The following is a 13,517-nucleotide window of genomic DNA, read 5'->3' as shown; positions in this document are numbered from 1 at the left end:
TCCTGGTGGGGTCGTGGTGTCCCTGTCTTGCACCCAGAATGTGCTTCTCCCCCAAGTGAGGCATCATAAAGCAGCAAGAAGTCTCTTGAGGGATGGGGACAGTTGCCAGGCTTGCAGTGGAATGTGGAGGCAACCTGGGAAAAAAAGTGGCTAAGCCAAAAAAGAAACTGAGATCCTCTCCTGAAGTATGGTGCCTTCCCAGCAGCCCCTGCACTGGACCCGAGGGGGTCATGGAGTCCCTGGCTTCACCCAGGCTGTGTGTCTCAACTACAGGGCCACACCCCAACATGGCAAGAAGTGCCCTGGGGGACAAGGACAAGATGCAAGGCTTGCAGGGGGACGTTGCAGTAACCTGAAGAAAAAAATCAGCAAGGCCAAGGAGAAGGCTGGGGTCATCCCCCCAATGCCAGTGCTTTCCCAGCAGCCCCTGCACTGGGCCCAAGGGGGTCATGGAGTCCCTGGCTTGCACCCAGGGTGTATGTCTTTCTTATGGGGGGCCCAGAAAGTGGCAAGAAGTACCCTGGGGGAAGGGGAGGGGAAAAAATGTGAGGCTGAGGACGAGGCTGGGTCCTCCCTCAGAGGCCAATGAATTATCAGCAGCACCCGCGCAGGACTTGCTGAAATCGTGGAGATCCTGGCTTTCACCCAGAGTGCGTGTCTCTCCCATGGGTGGGGGGGACCCTAAAGCTGCAAGAAGTCCCCCAAGGGAGAGGGACAGGATGCTAGGCTTGCAAAGAGACAGTGAGGCAGCCCGGGGGGAAAAGCGGAGATGCCAAGGAGGAGGCTGTGGTCCTTCCCTAGAGGTCAGTGTCTTCTCTGCAGCCCCTGCTAAGGGGCCCTGTGGGGTCGTGCAGTCTGTGGCTCACACTCAGGTTGTGTGTCTCAGCAGCAGGGGACACAACAAAGCAGCAAGAAGTCCCCCAGGAGACAGGGACAGGACCCCATGCTCACAGGGGTACGTTGAGGCAACCTGGGGAAAAAAAGTGGTGAGGCCAAGGAAGAGGATGGGGTCGTCCCTTGGAGGCCAGTGCCTTCCTGGCAGCTGCTGCTTAGAGACCGGGAGGGTGTGTGTCTCCCCCATGGGGGCGCATGCCAAGCAGAAAGAAGCCCTTTAGTAGACCAGGACAGGAAGCCAGGCTTGCAGGGGGACGTAGAAGAATCCCAGGTAAAAATAGGGCGAGGCTGAGGACGTGGCTGGGGTCCTTCCCTAGAGGCTAGTGCCTTCATGGCAGTCCATTCACCAGGCGCAGGGGAGTCATGGAGTCCCTGGTTTGCACAAAGGGTCCGTGCCTTCCCTACGAGTGGCACCCCAAAGTGGCAAGAAGTCCCATGGGGGATGGGGACAGGAAACCAGGCTTACAGAGGGATGTTGAGGCAGCCTGGGGAAAAAAGCAGTCAGGCCAAGCAGGAGGATGGGGTCCTCCCTTGGAGTTCAGTGCCTTCTTGGCAGCCTCTGGTCGGGCCCAGGGTTGTCGTGGAGTCGCTGGCTTGCACCCAGCATGCATGTCTCCTCCACGGGGGCACCCCAAAGCAGCAGGGGACATGGACAGGACACCAGGCTTGGAAGGGGACGTTGAGGCATCCTGGGAAAAAAGTGACAAGGCCAAGGAGGATGCTGGAGTCCTCCCCCAGAGGCCAGTGCCTCAGTGGCAGCCCCTGGGCTGGGCCAGAGCCAGGGGGTCATGGCGTCCCTGGCTTGCACCCAGGCTGCATAACTCTCCATGGGAGGCACCCCAAAGTGGCAAGAAGTCCACCGAGGGACAGGAAGAGGATGCCATGCTCACAGGGGGACATTGAGGCAGCCCACGGAAAAAAGCGGCAAGGCCAAGGAAGAGGCTGGGGTCATTTCCCAGAGGCCAGTGCCTTCCCAGCAGCCCCTGTGCTGGGCCTGGGTGGGGGGTTCCTGGAATCCCTGGCTTGCACACCGGATGTGTGATGCCGCATGGGGGGAACCCGAAAGTGGCAAGAAGTCTCCCTGAGGACAGGGACAGGACACCAGGTTTTCAGGGGGACATTGAGACAGCCCAAGGAAAAAAGCAGCAAGGCCAAAGAGGAGGCTGGGGTCCTCTCCCGAAGGCCAGTGCCTTCCCGGCAGCCCCTGCACCGGGACTGGGGAGATTGTGGAATCCCTGGCTTGCACCAAGGGTGCATGTCTCCCCAAGGGTGGGCACCCCAAAGCAGCAAGAAATGGACCAGGAAACAGGGACTCGATGCCAGAGTTGCAGGAGGATGTTGAGGCAGCCCTGGAAAAAAAGCGATGAGGCTGAGAAGGCTGGGGTGTTACCCTAGAGGCCAGTGCCTTCCTGGCAGCCCCTATGCCAAGCCCGTGGGGGTCGTAGAGTCTCTGGCTTTCACCTAGGGTGCATATCTTCCCCATTGGGGCCACCTCAAAGAGGGAAGAAGTGTGTCAGGGTACAGGGACAGGATGCCAGGCTTGCAGGGGAATGTTGAGGCAGCCACAGAAAAGAAAGCATCAAGGCAGAGGATGGGGCTGGGGTCATCCCATGGAGGCCAGGGCTTGGCACCTCTGCACTGGGCCCGAGGGAGTAGTGGAGTCCATGGCTTTCACCCATGGTATGTTTCTCCCACACAGGGGTCACCCCAAAGCAGCAAGAAGTTCCCCAGGGGATGGGGACAGGATGCCAGGTTTTCAGGAATATGTTGAGGCAGCCCAGGGTAAAAAGTGGTGAGGCCGAGGAGGAGGCTGGGATCCTCTCCTGGAGGCCAGTGTCTTCACAGTAACCACTGTCCCAAGCCTGAGGGGGCCATGGAGTCCCTGGTGTGCACCCAGGGTGCATGTCTCCCCAACGGGGAGCAACCCAAAGCAGAAAGAAAACTCCCGGGGGACAGGGTCAGAATGCCAGGCTTACAGTGGGACATTGAAACAGCCAGGGAAATAAATCAGCGATGCTGAGGAGGAGGATGACATCTTCCCCCGGAGGCCAGAGCCTTCTTGCCGGTCCCGGCACTGGGCCCAGGGGTGTCGTGGAGTCCATGGCTTGCACCCAGGGTGCGTGTCTCCCCAACGGGGGGCACTGCAAAATGGCAAGAAGTTTCCCAGGGAATGAGGACAGGATTCCAGGCTTGCAGGCAAACGTCGGGGCAACCCAAGAAAGAAAAGCAGCGAGGCCAAGGAGGAGTCTGGGTTTGTCCCCCAGAGTCCAGTGCCTTCTCAGCAGCCCCTGCACTGGGCCCAGGGGTGTTGTGGAGTCCCTGTCTTTCACCCAGGCTGCGTGTCACCTCCACAGGGATCACAGCAAAGTGGCAACAAGTCCCCGGGGGGACAGGAACAGGATTCCAGGCTTGCAGGAGGAAATTGAGGCAACCTGGGGGAAAAAGCTGTGAGGCTGAGGTGGAGGCTGAGTTCCACACCTGGAGGCCAGAGCCTTCCAGGCAGCCCTGGTGCCGGCCCGCAAGGGTCCATGGCTTTCACCCAGAGTGTGTGGCTCCCTAAAGGTGGTCACCCTAAGGTGGCAAGAAGTGTCCCAGGTGACGGGGACAGGATGCCAGGCTTGCAGGGGACGTTGAGACAGCCCAAGAAAAAATGCAGCGAGGCTGAGGAGGAGGCTGGGGTCATTTTCCAGAGGCCAGTACCTTCCAGGCAGCTCCTGTGCTGGGCTTGGGGAGGTCGTATAGTCCCTGGTTTTTATGCTTGGTGCGTGTCTCCCCAAAGCTGCAAGAAGTCTCACAGGAAATGGCGACAAAACGCCAGGCTTTCAGGGGGACATTGAGGCAACCAGGGAAAAAAAATGGTGAGGCCAAAGAGGAGGCTGGGGTCCTACCCCGGAAGCCAGTACCTTCCTGGAAGCCACTGAGCTGGCCCCGTGGGGCTTGTGGGGTCCCTGACTTTCACCCAAGGTGTGTGTCTCCCCCAAGGGGAGCAGCCCAAAGCGACAGAAATTCCCCTGGGATACAGAGATAGGATGCCAGCCTTTCAGAGGGACATTGAGGGAGCCCAGGAAAAAAGAGCAGCGAGGCCGAGGAGACTGAGGTCTTCCCATGGAAGCCAGTGCCTTCCCAGCAGCCACTGCGCCATGACTAGGGGGCTTGTGGAGTCCCTGGCTTTCACCTAGGTTGCACGTCTCCCCCATGGGGGGCCCTCAAAGAGGCAAGAAGTCGCCTGGGGGATGAGAACAGGACACCAGGCTTTCAGGGGTATGTTGAGGCAGCCAAGGGAAAAAAGCAGTGAGACCGAGGAGGAGGTTCTAGTCTTCCCCCAGAGACCACTGCCTTACTGGTGGCACCTGCACTGGGCCATGGGGGATCTTGGAGTCCCTGGCTTTCACCCTGGGTATGTGTCTGCCCCACAAGGGCCACCCTAAAGTGGCAAGAAGTCCCCCAGGGAGATTAGCCAGGCTTAGAGGGGCACGTTGAGATATCCCAAGGAAAAAAAGCAGCAAGGCCGAGGAGGAGGCTGCGGTCATCCCCCGGAGGCCAGTGCCTTCAAGGCAGCCCCTGCACCGGGCCCAAGGAGGCCTTGGAGTTACTGGATTTTACCCAGGGTGCATGTCTCCTCAACGGGGAGCAAATCAATGCAGCAAAAAGTCCCCCATGGGAAAGGGACAGGACTCCAGGTGAAGGGGTGGCCTGCCCCTCCACACCTGCGGGTGTTTCTCATTGGGTAGGATGAGAGACTGAGAAAAGAAAGAGACACAGAGAAAAATACAGAGAAAGAAAAGTGGGCCCAGGGGACCCGCACTCAGCATATGGAGGACCCGCACTGGCACTGGTCTCTGAGTTCCCTCAGTATTTATTGATCATTATCTCTACCATCTTGGAGAGGGGGGACATGGCAGGACAATAGGGTGATAGTGGGGAGAGGGTCAGCAGGAAAACATGTGAACAAATGTCTCTGTGTCATAAACAAGGTTAGAAAATGTGCTGTGCTTTGATGTGCACATACATAAACATATCTGGTGCGTTAAAGAGCAGTATTGCCACCTGCATGCCTCATCTCCAGCCTTAAGGTGGTTTTCTCCTATCTCAGTAGACGGAACATACAATCTGGTTTTACACCGAGACATTCCATTGCCCAGGGATGAGAAAGAGACAGATGCCTTCCTCTTATCCCAAATGCAAAGAGGCCTTCCTCTTTTACTAATCCTCCTCAGCACAGACCCTTTATGGGAGTAGGGCTGGGAGATGGTCAGGTCTTTCCCTTCCCACGAGGTCTTATTTCAGACTATCTCATGGGGAGAAACCTTGGACAATATCTGGCTTTCCTAGGCAGAGGTCCCTGTGGCCTTCCACAGTGTTTTGTGTCCCTGGGTACTTGAGATTAGGGAGTGGTGATGACTTTTAACAAGCATACTGCCTTCAAGCGTTTGTTTAACAAAGCACATCCTGCATAGCCCTAAATCCATTAAACTTTGAGTCGACACAGCACATGTTTCTGTGAGCACAGGGTTGGGGGTAGGGTTACAGATTAACAGCATCTCAAGGCAGAAGAATTTTTCTTAGTACAGAGCAAAATGGAGTCTCTTATGTCTACTTCTTTCTATATAGACACAGTAACAGTCTGACCTCTCTTTCTTTTCCCCACACCAGGCTTTCAGGGGGATGTTGAGGCAGCCCAGGGAAAAAAGCAGCAAGGCCCAAGAGGAGGCTGGGGCCTTCCCCCAGAGGCCAGTGCCTTAGAGGCAGCCCCTGTGCTGGTCCCAGGGGGTGTCTTGAGGGCCCTGGCTTGCATCCGGGGGGTGTGTCTTCCCCACAGGGGGCACCCCACAGCAGCAAGAAATACCCCTGGGGACAGCGAAATGATGCCAGGCTTGCAGCGTGATGTTGAGGCAGCCTAGGGGACAAAGTAGCGAGGCTAAGGAGGAGGCTGGGATATTTTCCTAGAGGCCAGAGCCTTCCTGGAGGAGCAGGTGCCAGGCCCAGGGAAGTCGTGGAGTCCATGACTTCCACCCAGGGTGCATGTCTCCCCAACAGGGGGCACTTCAAAGCGCCAAAAAGTTCTCTGGGGGACAAAGACAGGACACCAGTTTTGCAGGGGGAAGTTTAGGCAGCCTGGGAAAAAAGTGGCAAGGTCGAGGAGGAGGCTGGTGTTGTGCCCCAGAGGCCAGTGCCTTCCCAGCAGCCCCTGTGCCAGGCACGGTGGAGTCGTGGAGTTTCTGGTTTCCATCCAGGGTGCGTGTCTTCCCCACGGGGGACACCCCAAAATGACAAGAAGTCCCCCAGGGGACGAGGACAGGATGCCAGGCTTGCAGGAGGATGTTGAGAGAGCCCAGGTAAAAAAAAATGAGGTTGAGGAGGAGGCTGTGCTCCTTTCCTGGAGGCCAGTGACTTCCTGGCAGCCATGCACTGGGCCCGGGGGTGTCATGGAGTCCCTGGCTTGTATCCAGGGTGCATGTCTTCTCCACAGTGGGCACCTCAAGGTGGCCAGACTTCCCCTTGGGGACAGGAACAGGTCACCAGGATTGCAGAGGTATGTTGAGGCAGCACGGGTAAAAAAAGCATCGAGGCCAAAAAGGAGGCTGGGGTCACCCTCTGGAGGGGAGCCTTCCCGACTGCCCCTGAACCAGGCCTGGTGGGGTCGCAGGGTTTCTGGCTTGCACCCAGGGTGCCTGTGACCCCATGAGGGGCACCCCAAAGCGGAAAGAAGTCCCCCAGGGGACGAGGACTGGATGCCAGACTTGAAGAGGACATTGAGGCAGCCCAGAAAAGAAAAAAGCAGTGAGGCCAAGGAGGAGGCTGGGGTCCACCCCCAGAGGACAGTGCCTTCCCTGTAGCTCCTCCATTGGGCCTGGGGTGGTCGTGGAGTCCCTGGCTTGCATCCAGGATGTGTGTCTTCCCGGTGGGGGACACACCAAAGCAACAAGAAGTCCCTGGGGGAAGGGGGACTGGATGCCAGGCTTGCAGTGGGATATTAAGGCAGCCCGGAAAATAAAGTGGCATGGCTGAGAGATCATCTCCCAGAGGCCAGTGTCTTTCTGCAGCTCCTGTGCCAGGCCCAGGGAGGTCCTGCAGTACCTGGCTTTCACCCAGGGTGCATGTCTCCCCCACAGGGGGCACACAAAGCAGCAAGAAGTCCCAAGGGGAACGGGGACAGGACACAAAGCTTTCAGGGAGATGTTGATGCAGCCCAGGGAATAAAAAACATTGAGGCCAAAGAGAATGCTGGGGCACTTCCCCAGAGACCAGTGCCTTCCCCCCAGCCCCTGCTCTGGGATGGGTGGAGGGGGTAGTGGAGTCCCTGGCTTTCACCCAGGGTGCGTGTCTCCCCCATGGGGGGCAGGCCAAAGCTGCAAGATTTCCCCCAATAGATGGGGTCTGGACAACAGGCTTTCAGGCGGACTTTGAGGCAGCCCAAGGAAATAATGCAGCGAGGCTGTGGAGGAGGCTGGGGTAATCACCCAGAGCCCAGTGCCTTCTTGGCAGCCCCTGTGTCGAACCTGGGGGCATGGTGATATCCCTGGGTTTCAAACAGGGTGCGAATCTCCCCCACAGAAGGCACCCCAAAGCTGCAAGAAGTTCCCCAAGGGACGGGAACAGGACGTGAGTCTCTCAGGGGGATGTTGAGGCAGCCCAGGGAAAAAAGTGGCGAGGCCGAGGAGGAGGCTGGGGTCCTTTCCCAGAGACCAGTTCCTTCCCGGCAGCCCCTGCACTGGGCCCGGGAATGTTGTGGAGTCCCTGGCTTTCACCTAGGGTGAGTGTCTCCACAACAGTGTTCATTCCAAAGCACCCAGGGTGCGTGACTCTTCCATGGGGGGCACCCCAAAGTGGCAAGGAGTCCCCTAGGTGACGGGGAAAAGATGCCAGGCTTTCAGGGGCATGTTGAAACAGCACAGGGAGAAAAAACTGTGAGGCTGAGGAGGAGGCTGAGGTCCTTCCCGGAGGCGAGTGCCTTCCTGGTAGCCCCTGCGCCTGGCCCGGGTTTTTGTGGAGCCCCTGGCCTTCACACAGAATGTGTGTCTCCCCCAAGGGGGGAACCCCAAAGTGTCAAGAAGCCCCCCCAGAAAACAAGAAGAGTACACCAGGCTTTCAGGGGATGTTGCGGCAGCCCAGGAAAAAAATGCAGCAAGGCAGAGGAGACTGGTGTGGTCCCCTGGAGGCCAGTGCCTTCCCGGCAGCCTTTTTGCTGGGCCCAGTGGTGTCATGGAGCCCTGGCTTTCACCCAGGGTGCGTGATTTCCTCACGAGGGGCACCGCAAAGTGGGAAGACGTCCTCCAGTGGACGGGCACAGGATGCCAGGATTTCAGGGGGACATTGAGGCAGCCAAAGAAAAAAAGGGGCGAGGCCAAGGAGGAGGCTGGGGTCCTCCCTCAGAGGCCAGTGCCTTCCTGGCAGCCCCTGTGCCAGGCCCAAGGGGGATCGTGGAGTCGCTGGCTTTCACACAAGTTGAGTGTATCTTCCACGGGGGTCACCCCAAAGTGGCAAGAAGTTTCCCAGGAAACAGGGACAGGACACCAGGCTTTCAGGGGGACGTTGAAACTGCCATGGGGGAAAAAAAAAAAAAAAAGCAGCGAGGCCGAGGAGGAAGCTGGATTCCTCCCCGGATGCCAGTGCCTTCCCGGCAGCCCTTGCACCAGGCCAGGGGAGGTTGTGGAGTCCCTGGCTTTCAGCTGGGCTGTGTGTCTTCCCCATGGGGGCAACCCTAGGTGGCAAGACGTCCCCCGGGGGACAGGACTAGGATGCCAGGCTTTCAAGAAAATGTTGAGGCAGCCTGGGAAAAACAGCAGAGAGGCCGAAAAGGCTGGGGTTCTCCATTGGAGGAAAGTAACTTTCCAGCACCACCTCCGCCATGCTCTGAGGGGTCATGGAGTTTCTGGCTTTCACCCAGGGTAAGTGACTCCCCTACAAAGGGGCAGTCCAATGCGCCAAGAAGTCACGTGCAGGACGGGGACAGGATGCCAGGCTTTCAGGAGGACGTTGAGGCAGTTGGGGGGAAAAAAGCAGTGAGGACGAGGAGGCTGGAGTCGTCCCACCAAAGCCAGTATCTTTCCGGTAGCTTCTGCGCTGGGCACAGGTCCCTGTCTTGCACCCAGGGTGCATGTCTCTTCCACTGGGGGAACTCCAAAGTGGCAAGAAGGCCCCCGGGAGATGAGGCCAGGATGCCAGGCTTTCAGAGAGACGTTGAGGCAGCCTGGGGAAAAAAGAGGCGAGGCCGAGGAGGAGGCTGGGATCATTTCCCGGAGGCCAGTGCCTTCCTGGCAGCCACTGTGCCAGGACAGGGGGGCTCACGGGGTCCCTGGCATGCATCCATGGTGTGTGTCTTTTCCATGGAGGGCACCTGAGAGTGGCAAGAAGGCCCCCGGGGGATGGGTACAGGATTCCAGGCTTTCCAGGGGATGTTGAGGAAGACGAGGGGAAACAGCGGAGAGGTGGAGGAAGAGGCTGTGGTCATTGCCCAGAGTCCAGTGCCTTCCCTGCACCCACTGCCCCGGGCCCTGAGGGCTCTTGGGGTCCCTGACTTGCACCCAGGGTGGGTGTCTCTGTCACACGGAGCATCTTAAAGCAGCAAGAAGGCCCCCGGGGCATGGGGACAGGATGCCAGGCTTTCATGAGGATGTGGAGGCAGCCCGGGGTAAAAAAGTGGCCAGGTCGAGGAGAAGGTTGGGGACATAACCTAGAGGCCAGTGCCTTCCCGGCAGCCCCTTTGCCCACCCAGGGGACTCGTAGGGTCCCTGGCTTGCACAGAGGATACATGACGCTTTCATGGGGGCACCCCAAAGTGGCAAGAAGGCCATCAGGGAATGGGAACACGATGCAAGGCTTTCAGTGGGACATTGAGGCAGACCAGGGAAAAAAGCTGTGAGGCTGAGGAGGAGGCTGGGGTCCTTCCCCGGATTCCAGTGCCTCTCTGGCTCCCCTGCACTGGACCCAGGGGGCTCGTGGGGTCCCTGGCTTGCACCCAGGGTATGTGTCTCTCCGGCTCCCCTGCACTGGACCCAGGGGGCTCGTGGGGTCCCTGGCTTGCACCCAGGGTATGTGTCTCTCCCACCGGAGGCACCACAAAGTGGCAATAAGTTTCCCGAGGGATGGCGACAGTACAACACTCTTTCAGGGGGATGTTGTAGCCTGGAATAAAAAGCGGCAAGGCTGAGGAGGAGGCTGGGTTTCTTGCCCCGAGGCCATTGCCTTCTCAGAAGCACAAGTGCCAGGCTGGGGGGCTCGTGGGGTCCCTTGCTTGCAAAAAGTGTGCATGTCTCCCTCACACGGGGCACCCCAAAGTGGAAAGGTTCTCCGCAGGATGGCGACAGGACACCAGGCTTTCAGGGGGATGCTGAGGCAGCCCAAGGAAGAAAGTAGTGGGGCCCAGCAGGAGGCAGGAGTCATCCCCCAGAGGCCATTGTCTTTCCCACAGCCACTGCCTGGGCCCAGGGGGCTTTTGGGGTCCCTGCCTTGCACCCAGGGTGCGTGTCTTTGTCAAGCGGGGCACCTCAAAGAGGCAAGAAGTCCCCCGGCAGACGGGGACAAGACTCTAGGCTTTCAGGGGGATGTTGAGGCAGCCCGGAAGGAAAAACTGACGAGGTTGAGGAGGACGCTGGGGCCTACCCCCGGAGGCCAGTGCCTTTCTGGCATCCCCTGCACCAGGCCTGGGTGCTCGTGGGATTCCTGGGTTGCACCCAGGATGCTTGTCGCTTTCATGGTGGGCACCCCAAAGAAGGAAGAAGGACCCTGGGGAATGGGTATAGGAGGCCATGCTTTAAGTGGGATGTTGAGGCAGACCAGGGGAAAAAGCTGCAAGGCTGAGAAGGCTGGGGTCCTCACCTGGAGTCTAATGCCTCACTGGAAGGCCCTGAGCAGGGTCCGAGGGGCTCGTGTCGCTCCTGGCTTGCACCCAGGGTGCGTCTCTCTCTCTCCCATAGGGGGCACCCCAAAGCAGCAAGAATGTTCCTGGATGGGGACACGACACCAGTCTTTCAGGAAAATGTTGAGGCAGCCTGGAAAAAGAAAAGCAGCGAGGGTACTTTCCGTGAGTCCATTGCCCTCTCAGCAGGATATGCACTGAGACCTGGGGGCTCGTGGTGTCCCTAGCTTGCACGCAGAGTGTGTGCCTCTCCCATGGAAGGCACCTCAAAGCGGTAAGAAGGCCTCGGGAGAATGGGGACAGGATGCCAGGCTTTCAGGGGGATATTGAGGCAGCCTGGAGAAAAAAGCAGCGAGGTTGAGGAGGAGTCTGGGTTCCTCCCCTGGAAGACAGTCTCTTCCCAGCAGCTCCTATGATGGGCCCGGGGGGCTTGTGGAGTCCCTGTCTTGCACCCAGGGTGCGTGTCTCTGCCATGGGGTGTACCCCAAAGCATCAACAAGGCCCCCAGGGGATGGGGACAAGACGCCAGCCTTTCAGGGGGATGTTGAAGCAGACTGGGAAAATAAGCAGTGAAGCCAAGTAAGAGGCTGGGGTCCTCCCACAGAGAACAGTGCCTTCCTGGCGGCTTCTGGGCTGGGCCCCGGGGGCATGGTGGGGTCCCTGGCTTGCACCCAGGGTGCATGTCTCTGTCACGGGGGACACTGCAAAAGGGCAAGAAGACCCTGGGAAACCGGGACAGGATGCCAGGCTTTCAGGGGGACATTGAGACAGCCTGGGGAAAAAAGCAGCGAAGCTGAGAAGGAGGCTGGGTTTCTCCCTTGGAGGATAGTGCCTTCCCAGCAGCCCCTGGGTTGGGACCAGGGGGCTCATGGGGTCCCTGGCTTGCACCCAGGGTGCGTGTCTCTCAAACAGGGGGTACCCCAAAGGGCAAGAAGCCCCCAGGGAACAGGGTCACCAGGCCAGGCTTTCAGGGGGAAGTTGAGGCAGCCCAGGGAAAAAAGTGACGAGGCTGAGGAAAAGGCTGGGGTCCCCTCCTGGAGGACAGGGACTTCCCAGAAGCACTACACTGGGCCGGGGGGTCTCTTAAGGTACCTGGCTTGCACCCAGTGTGTCTCTGTCACAGAGTGGGCAACCCAAAATGGCAAGAACATCCCCAGGGTACGGGGACAGGATGCTAGGCTTTCAGGGGGACGTTGAGGCAGCCTGGGGAAGAAAGCAGCAAGGCCAAGGAGGCTGGTTTCCTCCCCCAGAGGGCAGTGCCTTCCCAGCAGCTACTGCGCCATGTCCGTGGGGCTCAATGGGTCCCTGGCTTGCACCCAGGGTGCGTGACTCTCCAACGGGGAACACCACAACGTGGCAAGAAGGCCCCCAGAAGATGGGGACAGGACACCAGGCTTTCAGGAGGATGTTGAGCGATCCTGGAGAAAAAGCAGCGAGGCTGAGGAGGGGGCTGGGGTCATACCCCAGGGGCCAGTGCCTTCCCAGCAGCCCCTGTGCTGGGCCTGGAGGGCATGTGGGGTACCTGGCTTGCATCCTGAGTGCATGTCTCTTAAAGCGGGGTTACCCAAAAGTGGCACAAAGCCATCAGGGAATGGAGACAGGATGCCAGGCTTTCAGGGGGACGTTGACGTAGCCCAGGGAAAATAGCAGCAAGGCTGAGAAGGAGGCCGTGGTCATCCTTCAGAGGCCGGTGCCTTTGTGGCAGTCCCTGTGCTATGCCCAGGGGGTAATGGAGACACTGGCTTTTACCCAGGGTGTGTGGCTTCCCCACGGGAGGCATCCTAAAGTGGTAAGAAGTCTCCCAGGGGATGGGAACAGGACTCCAAGCTTTGAGGGGGACATTGAGGAATCCCACAAATAAGAGTGGAGAGGCCAAGGAGGAGGCCTGCATCCTCTCCTGGAGGTCAGTGCTTTTCCGGCAGCACCCGTACCAGGCCCAGAGCGGTTGTGGAGTCCCTGGATTTCACCAAGGTTGACTGTCTCTCACACCAGGGGCACCACAAAGTGGCAAGAAGTCCCCCGGGAAACAGGGACAGGACACCAGGCTTTCAGGGGGACGTTGAAACAGCCTGAAGTAAAAAAGCGGTGAATCCAAGGAGGAGGCTGGTTTGTCTGGAATTAGTGGGTTCTTGGTCTCACTGACTTAAAGAATGAAGCCGCGGACACTTGTGGTGAGTGTTACAGTTCTTAAAGGTGGCATGTCTGGAGTTTATTCCTTCTGATAATAGGACGTGTTCAGAGTTTCTTCGTTCTGGTGGTTTCGTGGTCTCGCTGGCCTCAGGAGTGAAGCTGCAGAACTTCGCAGTGAGTGTTACAGCTCATAAAGGCAGTGCAGACCCAAAGAGTGAGCAGTAGCAAGATTTATATGGAGACACAAAAAACCCTTCAAAAAATTAATGAATCCAGAAGCTGGTTTTTTGAAAGGATCAACAAAATTGATAGACCGCTAGCAAGACTAATAAAGAAAAAAGAGAGAAGAATCAAATAGACGCAATAAAAAATGATAAAGGGGATATCACCACTGATCCCACAGAAATACAAACTACCATCAGAGAATACTACAAACACTTCTATGAAAATAAACTAGAAAATCTAGAAGAAATGGATAAATTCCTCGACACATACACTGTCCCAAGACTAAACCAGGAAGAAGTTGAATCTCTGAATAGACCAATAACAGGAGCTGAAATTGTGGCAATAATCAATAGCTTACCAACCAAAAACAGTCCAGGACCAGAGAGATTCACAGCCGAATTCTACCAGA

Source organism: Pan troglodytes, chromosome 3 (assembly GCF_028858775.2).
Source record: "Pan troglodytes isolate AG18354 chromosome 3, NHGRI_mPanTro3-v2.0_pri, whole genome shotgun sequence".
In the NCBI taxonomy this organism is placed as follows: Eukaryota; Metazoa; Chordata; class Mammalia; order Primates; family Hominidae; genus Pan; species Pan troglodytes.
Note: the sequence above shows the minus strand (reverse complement) of the source record.